Genomic DNA, 8,214 nt, shown 5'->3' on the forward strand with positions numbered 1-8,214 from the left:
TTCCTGCTGACTTCAGACACTTCCTTTGCAGAGTTCCATAGCAGTCAAGAGACAGTGTGAGACCCAGCCTAGCTTGTTCACACCTCCTGAGCAGCCACATTTTATATTGATGTGACTGAATACAACAAAAACGAGACTGAGGAGGAATTTGGAGTCTGACTCAAACCACTTTTGAAATGCAGCCTCCACCAAAATTTCACTTCCAGGCATTTTCAGTTCCTGAGTTTTGGTTCTGGTCCATTTCCAGCAAGACCATAGATCTGGCAAAGATTTTCAAAATCAGCATAGCCAAGAACCCAGTTGTTAGTCTTTCAAATGATCAAATACCACCCAACCCCACAAACATTCTGCATGGGGAAAGAAAAAAAAAAAAAAGAGCATCCCATACTGATCTTCTTCATAATTATGCTCATAACCACTGACATATTCTTCTAAATAAAATAATATGCTCCAGAGGGAGATTTAACTGCAAAAACAAGCAGCACACTTTCTTTCTCTTTTCTGCCTTGCAAAGAAAGTGTACTTGATAGATACAAGTAATTTATCCAAACCCCAAATTAATTAATATTTAATGAGCATATCTATTTTGAGCAAGAAATTGAACAGCAAACAAGTGTATCATGATTCTGGAGGAGAATCAACATTTTACAGCCCCAGAAAGTCAGGTGATGACCAGGGAGTTCAATGGAATCCCTTCCATCTCTTGCAGAAAACTCCCAGGGTAAAATCACATTACTAGAAATTGTCTATTGTACAGAGTGGTTAAAAAACCAAGAGAACACCAGCATAATTTTTTAGGGCTCACTGAAGCGGACTCAGAATCTTGAGGGCTTTCCCTCCACCCTCCTCCAGTAATTGCTATTTAAAGATCATTTGAATGACCTTCTAGTACATCTTAGCCATCTTTTTATTTACTTGTCTGGTAAAACCCAATCCTTCATCAGGCCAAATAGTCAAAGAGATGGAAAATTTAAACCTTTCCAGCTCCTGAAGGAAAGTTTCTCCCAACAGCTGTCTTGCTTTATGAAAGCATGAAGTCAGTACATCCAATCTCATGCTATCAATCACACCGGCTGACGTTTCCTGCAAACCGTGTCCACAAGACAAACGGGGAAAGAGAACCTAAAAGGAACAACAAATTGCCAAAAAGCAGATGGAATTATGTGCTCTTGTTTATAGTTGGCTGCTCAAATGAGCCCGATCTAAATGCCTTCCCCCTCAGAATTACAGCACTAAGAAGTCATTTGCATCACTGCTGAAAACACCTGACACTCGTATTAAGAAATATTGGGTTTAATTGCAGTCCATTAAAATGTGGAAATGTCTTCAGTGTAGGATTAATGATTTAAGTGAACTGTCGGCTTTCAGAGTATTTTTAGGCCCTCCTGCTCCAGATGCAAACATCCTCTTGCTCCCCTCCCGCCCTGAACTTTTGCAAAAAAGGTCTGCCACATGTTTCTCATCTCCTGGCTTTAGGTAAGTAGCATTTAAAATTACTCTGGACATCTAGCATCTATGATTTGTGACTTTCAGAAGAGTGTTTGTGTACACAAAGGGATGTTAAATTGTTGTTTTGACTTTAATCTAAATAATTTTCATTTCCTCTTATGGTGAATATTTTCTGCTCATACCAAAACAGGATTTGGGGTTTGTCAATTCTTATATATGCACAGGCATGAAGTTCCAGGCTGCATGGAAGGCAATGACCGCTGGTACTCCCTCTCTGGATTTTGTTTCCATACACAGCTAACTTTGGTCCGAGCCAGAACCTGCAACTGGATTTCAGTTGCTCTGGCATGTAGGTCTGTGGGCATGGACACAGGGGAAGAGCTGTTGGTGCTGACAGTCCTGAGGTAACAGGAAAAAAATATTCATAGTCTTGGATTCAGGACTTTGGATACTGTAAATGTAAATGTTTTTCTTCTCTGAGAAAAAAAAGGTCTGCTTCTTGGGTGAAATCACCAGGACTAAACAATTGCAAGACATCCTAGGATACAACCACAGAGCTCCCAGAGACCAGGGAGAGAGGGGTGGACTAAAACTCACAGCATTTGAACTGAACTAAAACTCACAGCATTTGAACTGAAAACCTGTTCTGGAATTTGCCCCAGCAAGAGCCACCAGCCCCACGACTTGCCTGAAGCTGTTGGGTTCTAGCCCCACACCGAGCGCCGAAGTCCTGCTGGATCCAGTGTCCATGGAATAATCCTGGTCCCTGTCCCATCCCAGGAGCATCCAACCAAGATTTGCAGCCTTTGCTGTCTGACTCCTTACTCACAGCTTACTAAGGGTTTACCCCGAGGAACTGTGGCAAGTGAGGGTAGCCCAACAACCCAAGAAGTGTGAAAATGGATCCTCTGTCCGGAGAGCCCTACCTGCTGCTGTGCCCTGCACACCGACTTTCCAGTTCCTGCATTTATTCATCATTGCCCTCTCTTTCCTTTCCCAGCCCAAGAACCAGGAAATTCAGAATTGTCCAGACATATAAATCTGGCTGGGTCAGCTCTGGAGCTCATAGATGTGAGTGTGGACAATGTGTAAACATAGGTGCCATGGCAGTGGCTTCCCAGACCAGTCAATCAAAACCAAAACAAAATCCACCCTAAAAGCTGAAATTGTATTTATCAAGGAAATGAAAGAAAAATTAGACAAAACATTCAAGCTCAGAAAAAAGTATCAAAACCTTCAGTTTCACTATGCAGAAATTTGGCCATGATTCTCATGTCATGTGTGACTGCAAGGGAAATGACAAGAATGTCAGATGATGTCTACAGTGCTGAAGGCCAGAAAAGTGCAGATATTGTACATGAAGCTTAAGATTTCCAAAGGCTAAAGCTGTGCCTTAAAAACTGCAGGTAATTGTATATTCACACTTCTTGTATATTTGTCATTTAACTCTTACAGAAACTGGTGTTTTACATTTTAAGGAAAATATTAAAAACCTCTAATTATAGCCTCTATATGTCAAAAAATGTCCCATCATTTCCAGGTGTCCTTTCTTACATTCTTTTTCCCACTGCTTTCACAGATAGCCATTAAAAATATCTTAATTCTCCAATATCTGTTATTTGAAAATAGGTCTGGAATCCTCCTAGCCTGCACCTGTGCACATTATTTATGTCATGTTCTGGATCATTAGCATGCAGTTACTAAAAGTGCAGTTCAGAGACCAGGCTGGACTGCACCTGTAACACCTCTGCTTGTCATTTTCCACAGTCCTCTATAAACACAAGGCCTAATGTTTGGTGGGCTTTAGGACATCTTTTAAAATATTGTACTTGAGTATTTTCTTGAAAGGCTGTGTTTATAAACAGCTGGTGTCTGCAGAAAAGTAAGGCGCAATTAAATTGAAGCTGGGTTTGAAGCACTGTCATCCTTTAAAGCCCGCTCAACACTTTGCAGCATCTTTGAGCCTTTTCTTTCAAGTAGGTGGAAGCATCACAATTGACTTCAATACTGTTTAAAACAGCTGAATATTGGAATAATTACCAATATAGCCGGATGGGACATGTCTGGGCTTGACTGGTCTCTGCTGCTTGACCAAAAGGTGACAACTGCAGTGTTTTCACCTCAAGACACCTCTGGCTATGCTGGGTGCTGCAGCTGGTGCCAGAGCCAAGTCCAGACATGCAGAGCTCTGGTTTTACCCCTGTGCAGATGCTTTAAGGCGAGGTGAAGGGAAAGGAGTCGGGCACTGCCAGAGGGTTTCAATCCATAGCCTTGTTCCAACCTGCAAGCTCCTGAATCCCGTAACAGCTCTAACAGAACCATCCGAACTGCTTCGTTGCTGGCTCTTTTAACTCCCGGGAGAGGGAGAGGGAAGGGGTAGGGATCCCACCAACCAGCTGCAGGGTGGGCAGGTTTCAGGTGCAAGGGACACCTGGGTAGGCCAATGGCCCTCCAGGGATGCAGGGCATCTTTTGAATTCTGCCAATCACTCGATGGCCTTCTGGAATGCCAGGACTGACAGTCAGCACTCAGCAGGGGTCAGGGTGGGGGGAGGAAAGGTGATTGGCACCTGGGAAGGACCAGGATACCTGAGACAAACTATGACAACACACCGAAACAGCAGAAGGGTTCTGAACACATGTGGCCACACCTTTTTCCCAGGCATTTTTCCATGCTGACTGCTGGTGACAATGCATTAGCTTCTCAGAAACCGTTTCAGTGTGACCTGGACATGGCCAACACCAGTTCCATGTTCCTAAAGACAAGGCAGCCCCTGAAGATTGTTTGCACTCCCCAAGCCCTCAGCAGGATGTCCCCTGGGTGTTGAGTATTTTCAGGTTCCTTTTTTTCACCTCTCTTCTAGGGGATTTTCTCTGATTTCCATCAGTAAGAGCCATGCTCCGTGGAACAGTCTGGTCTGTGCAACACGGCTGGGGGTTCAGCCAGTTGTTGCAAAAGAGGGATGATTTTCCCAAAAGTCAGGTGTTCAGAACAGGAAAAATTAAAATACAAAATAGTAGTAATTTCTTTTTTGTTGTTGTTTTTTGTTTTTAAACAGGCAGCTTACACATATTCTGTCCCTACCCAAGAATCTGAACCAAGCAAGAACATCCAGAGAATGTTCAGGGTTTGTAAAGATGGTAAGTGGAGTTTAAGTAGAGAGCAGCACACCTCCAATAAATGGCTATTTCCTGGGATTATAGTACTTTTACAGCAGGGAAAGGAGTCCTACAGTCCTTTGTGACAGGAACTCTATAAGGTGTTTGTGAAGCAAACTGTGCCCACCCATCTCATCCTTGCTTCTGCTGTCCAGGTTCTCAGCCCACATCTGGAGAGGATTAAATGCTTCCAGGTCCTTGGTCTGAAACCAGACCTGAAGGTCCAGCACATGGAAGTGTAACTGGGGTGCAGTGGCAGCCAGGGATGAGGTGATGGCCACGAGGACCCTGCAGGGCTGGCTCTCACCACTGGATGTCCATCTGCTGGTGGAGAGATCCACAGCCCCAGGGCAGGGCACAGGGACCAGGCAGTGTCTGTGCTCCCTAAACATAGCAGAGCTCACGAGGATCCCCGAAAACCCTCTAAAATATCCTCTAAAGTGGGCTAGAGTGGGATTCCTACCCTAAAATCACTGCATGATGAATGACAGCCGAGAGAATGGGTGAAAATGTTGCTACCATGAAAAGCAACCCAAAAAACCCAGCCTGCTGGAGGCAGAGACTCTTTCTCTACCTTTATCAGGAAGTTATGTGTATAATTAGGAAATACCCGGACAAGGTGTTTCCTTAGAATGCTGCTCACCTCTGCTCTTTCTCCTGGCTTGGCCTGCTGGACATGCACCTTTCTAAAAGAGTCCTATCCTTGAAGGAGATCCAACAGGACAGAAAGGGTTAAAATCTGAGACGTCAGAGAGGTCCAGAGACAGCTAACAGGGTCTTTTAGAACTGTTGATTAGGCCTCTCCATCCAACCTTATATTCACTAAAAAGAGTTAATTGAAAATAGAGATTGCTAGATATACCTGAATAAAATTAATTTGTGGATCCTAGATCTAACAAATTGGTATTTTAAAAAGCAGATACTTTTCTTACTGTGTTTGTTATTGCTTTATGAAGTTGAAAACCATGGATACCTAATTACTCTCAGCACCTCTTTTATCAGCCATGTGCCCTCCAAATCTCTATCTTTTCTCCATCAGTCTTTGCTACTGCATAAAAGCATGTGGAATAAGAAAACCAAAGAATCACAGACGAGAGATAAAAAGCATGAGAAGAATGATAAGATGAACAAAATAACAATTAATGACATGATATTGTGGGAAAATAAAGATAAAGGCCAAAAGCAATTTTCAAGCAACATTTAAAAGTTAGTAGCTGTGGAAAAGAAGAAAGCATAGGAAAAGTTCAGAAAGTGGATGCCACTGCCAGATGAACATCCAATAGGCCCAGGGAAAAGCAGTGAAAGATGGAATCAGTGCCAGTCTGTTAAGTCTTTCTGCTAACTACAAACCCCAGAGTGTATGGTACTTCGAAAGGGAGTATTTTTGACAGGAATATTGGGGCTAATTAAGGACATACTGTAATTAAGCACTTTTTACAATCTGTGGAATTTATTCAGCAAGACCGAGCTTCTCTGAGCAAAACTATTTGTATAAAACTGATTTAAGTTTTGTTAGTCTCTGAAGCCCAAGGCTGCACACAGATTGCACTCAGAGTACATTCTGGGAACAAAAAGATCATGAAGGTAGAAATTTCAGGAAGAAATAAAGGCATTCACAGCCCTTGCTGCAGGAAAACTGTGCTCCCCTCCAAAGACTGAAACTATTCCTACCAGAAAAAAATAGAGGTATCCTGAAACCTTTCTTTTCTGGAAGCTCACCCCTATCTCAGTAGTCCAGGTTTCAATAAAAGGTAGCTTTGTCTGGTGTTTTTATAATTTAATTAAGAACCTACAGACTAGGCTGTGCCATGAAGAATTCAAGTTCTTTATGCAATAAAATGTTTGTGATGTGAAGCGTGCAAAGAATACTACACATAAACCCAGGCCTTACATTAAACAGGAAGTCATTTTTAAGAGAAAAAAATATTGTTTGGCAATTCTATTTGAAACCTACAGGTCTCAGGAAAGAATTGCTGTCACTGCCATGGAGTCCTGCCCATCCCTGCCAGCTCCCAGCGCTGCGCTGAGGGTGTGGATTTGGGATAGGCATTTGCAGCTCAGTTCTGCAAAACTCCTGTTGCTCTTCCCCCAGGGAATCTAAGGAAGGAATGAAAAGGGGATGCCAATGTATCCAGCAAAAATCCGGCAGTTCTGTGGGGGAGTCCCCACGTGTGAAATGGGCATCGGGTCACTGGCGGGAAGGGAACCGTGGAACCCACACCCGGGGTGGGATTGCACACAGAGGGGAGTGTTCCACTGGCCTGTGATCCAGGCAAAACCCTCTCCAAATAAACTCCAGTCAGATGCCTTCTGTGTCCCCAGGACGGAAGGTTCTTTCCTTCAACTTAAACCCCAAATTAACTCTGAATGCCTTTTGTCTCACGAGGTGCAAACACATTCTCACCAGCAGCACAAGGAACTGTTCCAGGTTATTGCCTCAGCATCCAAGTTCCACAGCTTTTACAGCCCCTGTGCTCTTTGTGGATTAACAAACTATCAGAATTATTAGGCAGCATTAAAAGGTAATTGCCTTCGCTTCGTAGAGTACAATTCTTCAAGCAATTATGCAAGCATAGGAAGCAATTGCTGATAACTTATTTTTACAGAAATAAGAGCCCAGATTCTCAGAAACAGCTTCCAATGTAATTGCTGTGAAGCCTGAAGAGCAAAACCAGCCACTCTGTAAATACACAGATTTTACAATTTAAATAAATGGTTATTTTTTCCTTATAAAATAAAGTGTTACTTGATGCCTGAGAGTTTCAGATGGCATGAAAATTAGGCTTCAATTGCACAGAGAAAGTAACTACTTTGTACTGGTAATAGCTAAATGAAATAATGATTTGTAAATTAAACTGTGCTGTAATTGCTGTGCAGAGCTCTACCGCAAGTGAGAGTATGGCAACATCAGGCTTATAAAATTATACGTATTGCATTGGCCTTCTTAAGAACCTGCAGCTGCTCTGAAATGATCTCCAGTCAATTACCCCCAGTCTGCACCAGCACAAAGACACTGAGAAAGTGTTACCCAGTGTTTTGGTTCAGGGCAAATTTGGGAGAGAACTCTTAAAGGGCTTTTTTAGGAAATCGGATTCTATCGCCTTTCTCTTAACTGGTCTGGAAGAAAATACTTCTTTGGAGAAAAGTGGAAAAAATCTGTTTATTAAACAAGAAAACTTAAACAATATTAAACAATAAAACTCTTTGCTGCTCTAAAAGAGATGACAAACTCAGAAAGTTTCTTCTTCAGATTCTAGTTCAGCTCACTCAGTCTCTTATCAGTCCCTCTGGCGCTGGAAATGCCGTGGCCCAGGCCCGGCCCGGCCCACCGATGCAAGCTGCTGGTGCTCTTATGGTTGTTCAGTCCAGAGCAGGTGTGAACAGGTCCAGAGAAAGGGGAAAAAGGAAAAAAAAAAAAAAAAAGCACAGTCCAGGGAACTTCTTTGCCTCAGCTAGCTAAACTAACTAAAAAGCAAGAAAAAAAAGAGAGCCCTGTCCCGCCGTCTGTTCATCCGCAGACAACGCAGTCCAGAAGCAGGAATGTGTAGGAATGAGTTCAGTGTCTGAAAACAAACTGCGCACCTCCTCTCCCCCCCTCAATCTTTGA

Source organism: Haemorhous mexicanus, chromosome 11 (assembly GCF_027477595.1).
Source record: "Haemorhous mexicanus isolate bHaeMex1 chromosome 11, bHaeMex1.pri, whole genome shotgun sequence".
Lineage (NCBI taxonomy): Eukaryota > Metazoa > Chordata > Aves > Passeriformes > Fringillidae > Haemorhous > Haemorhous mexicanus.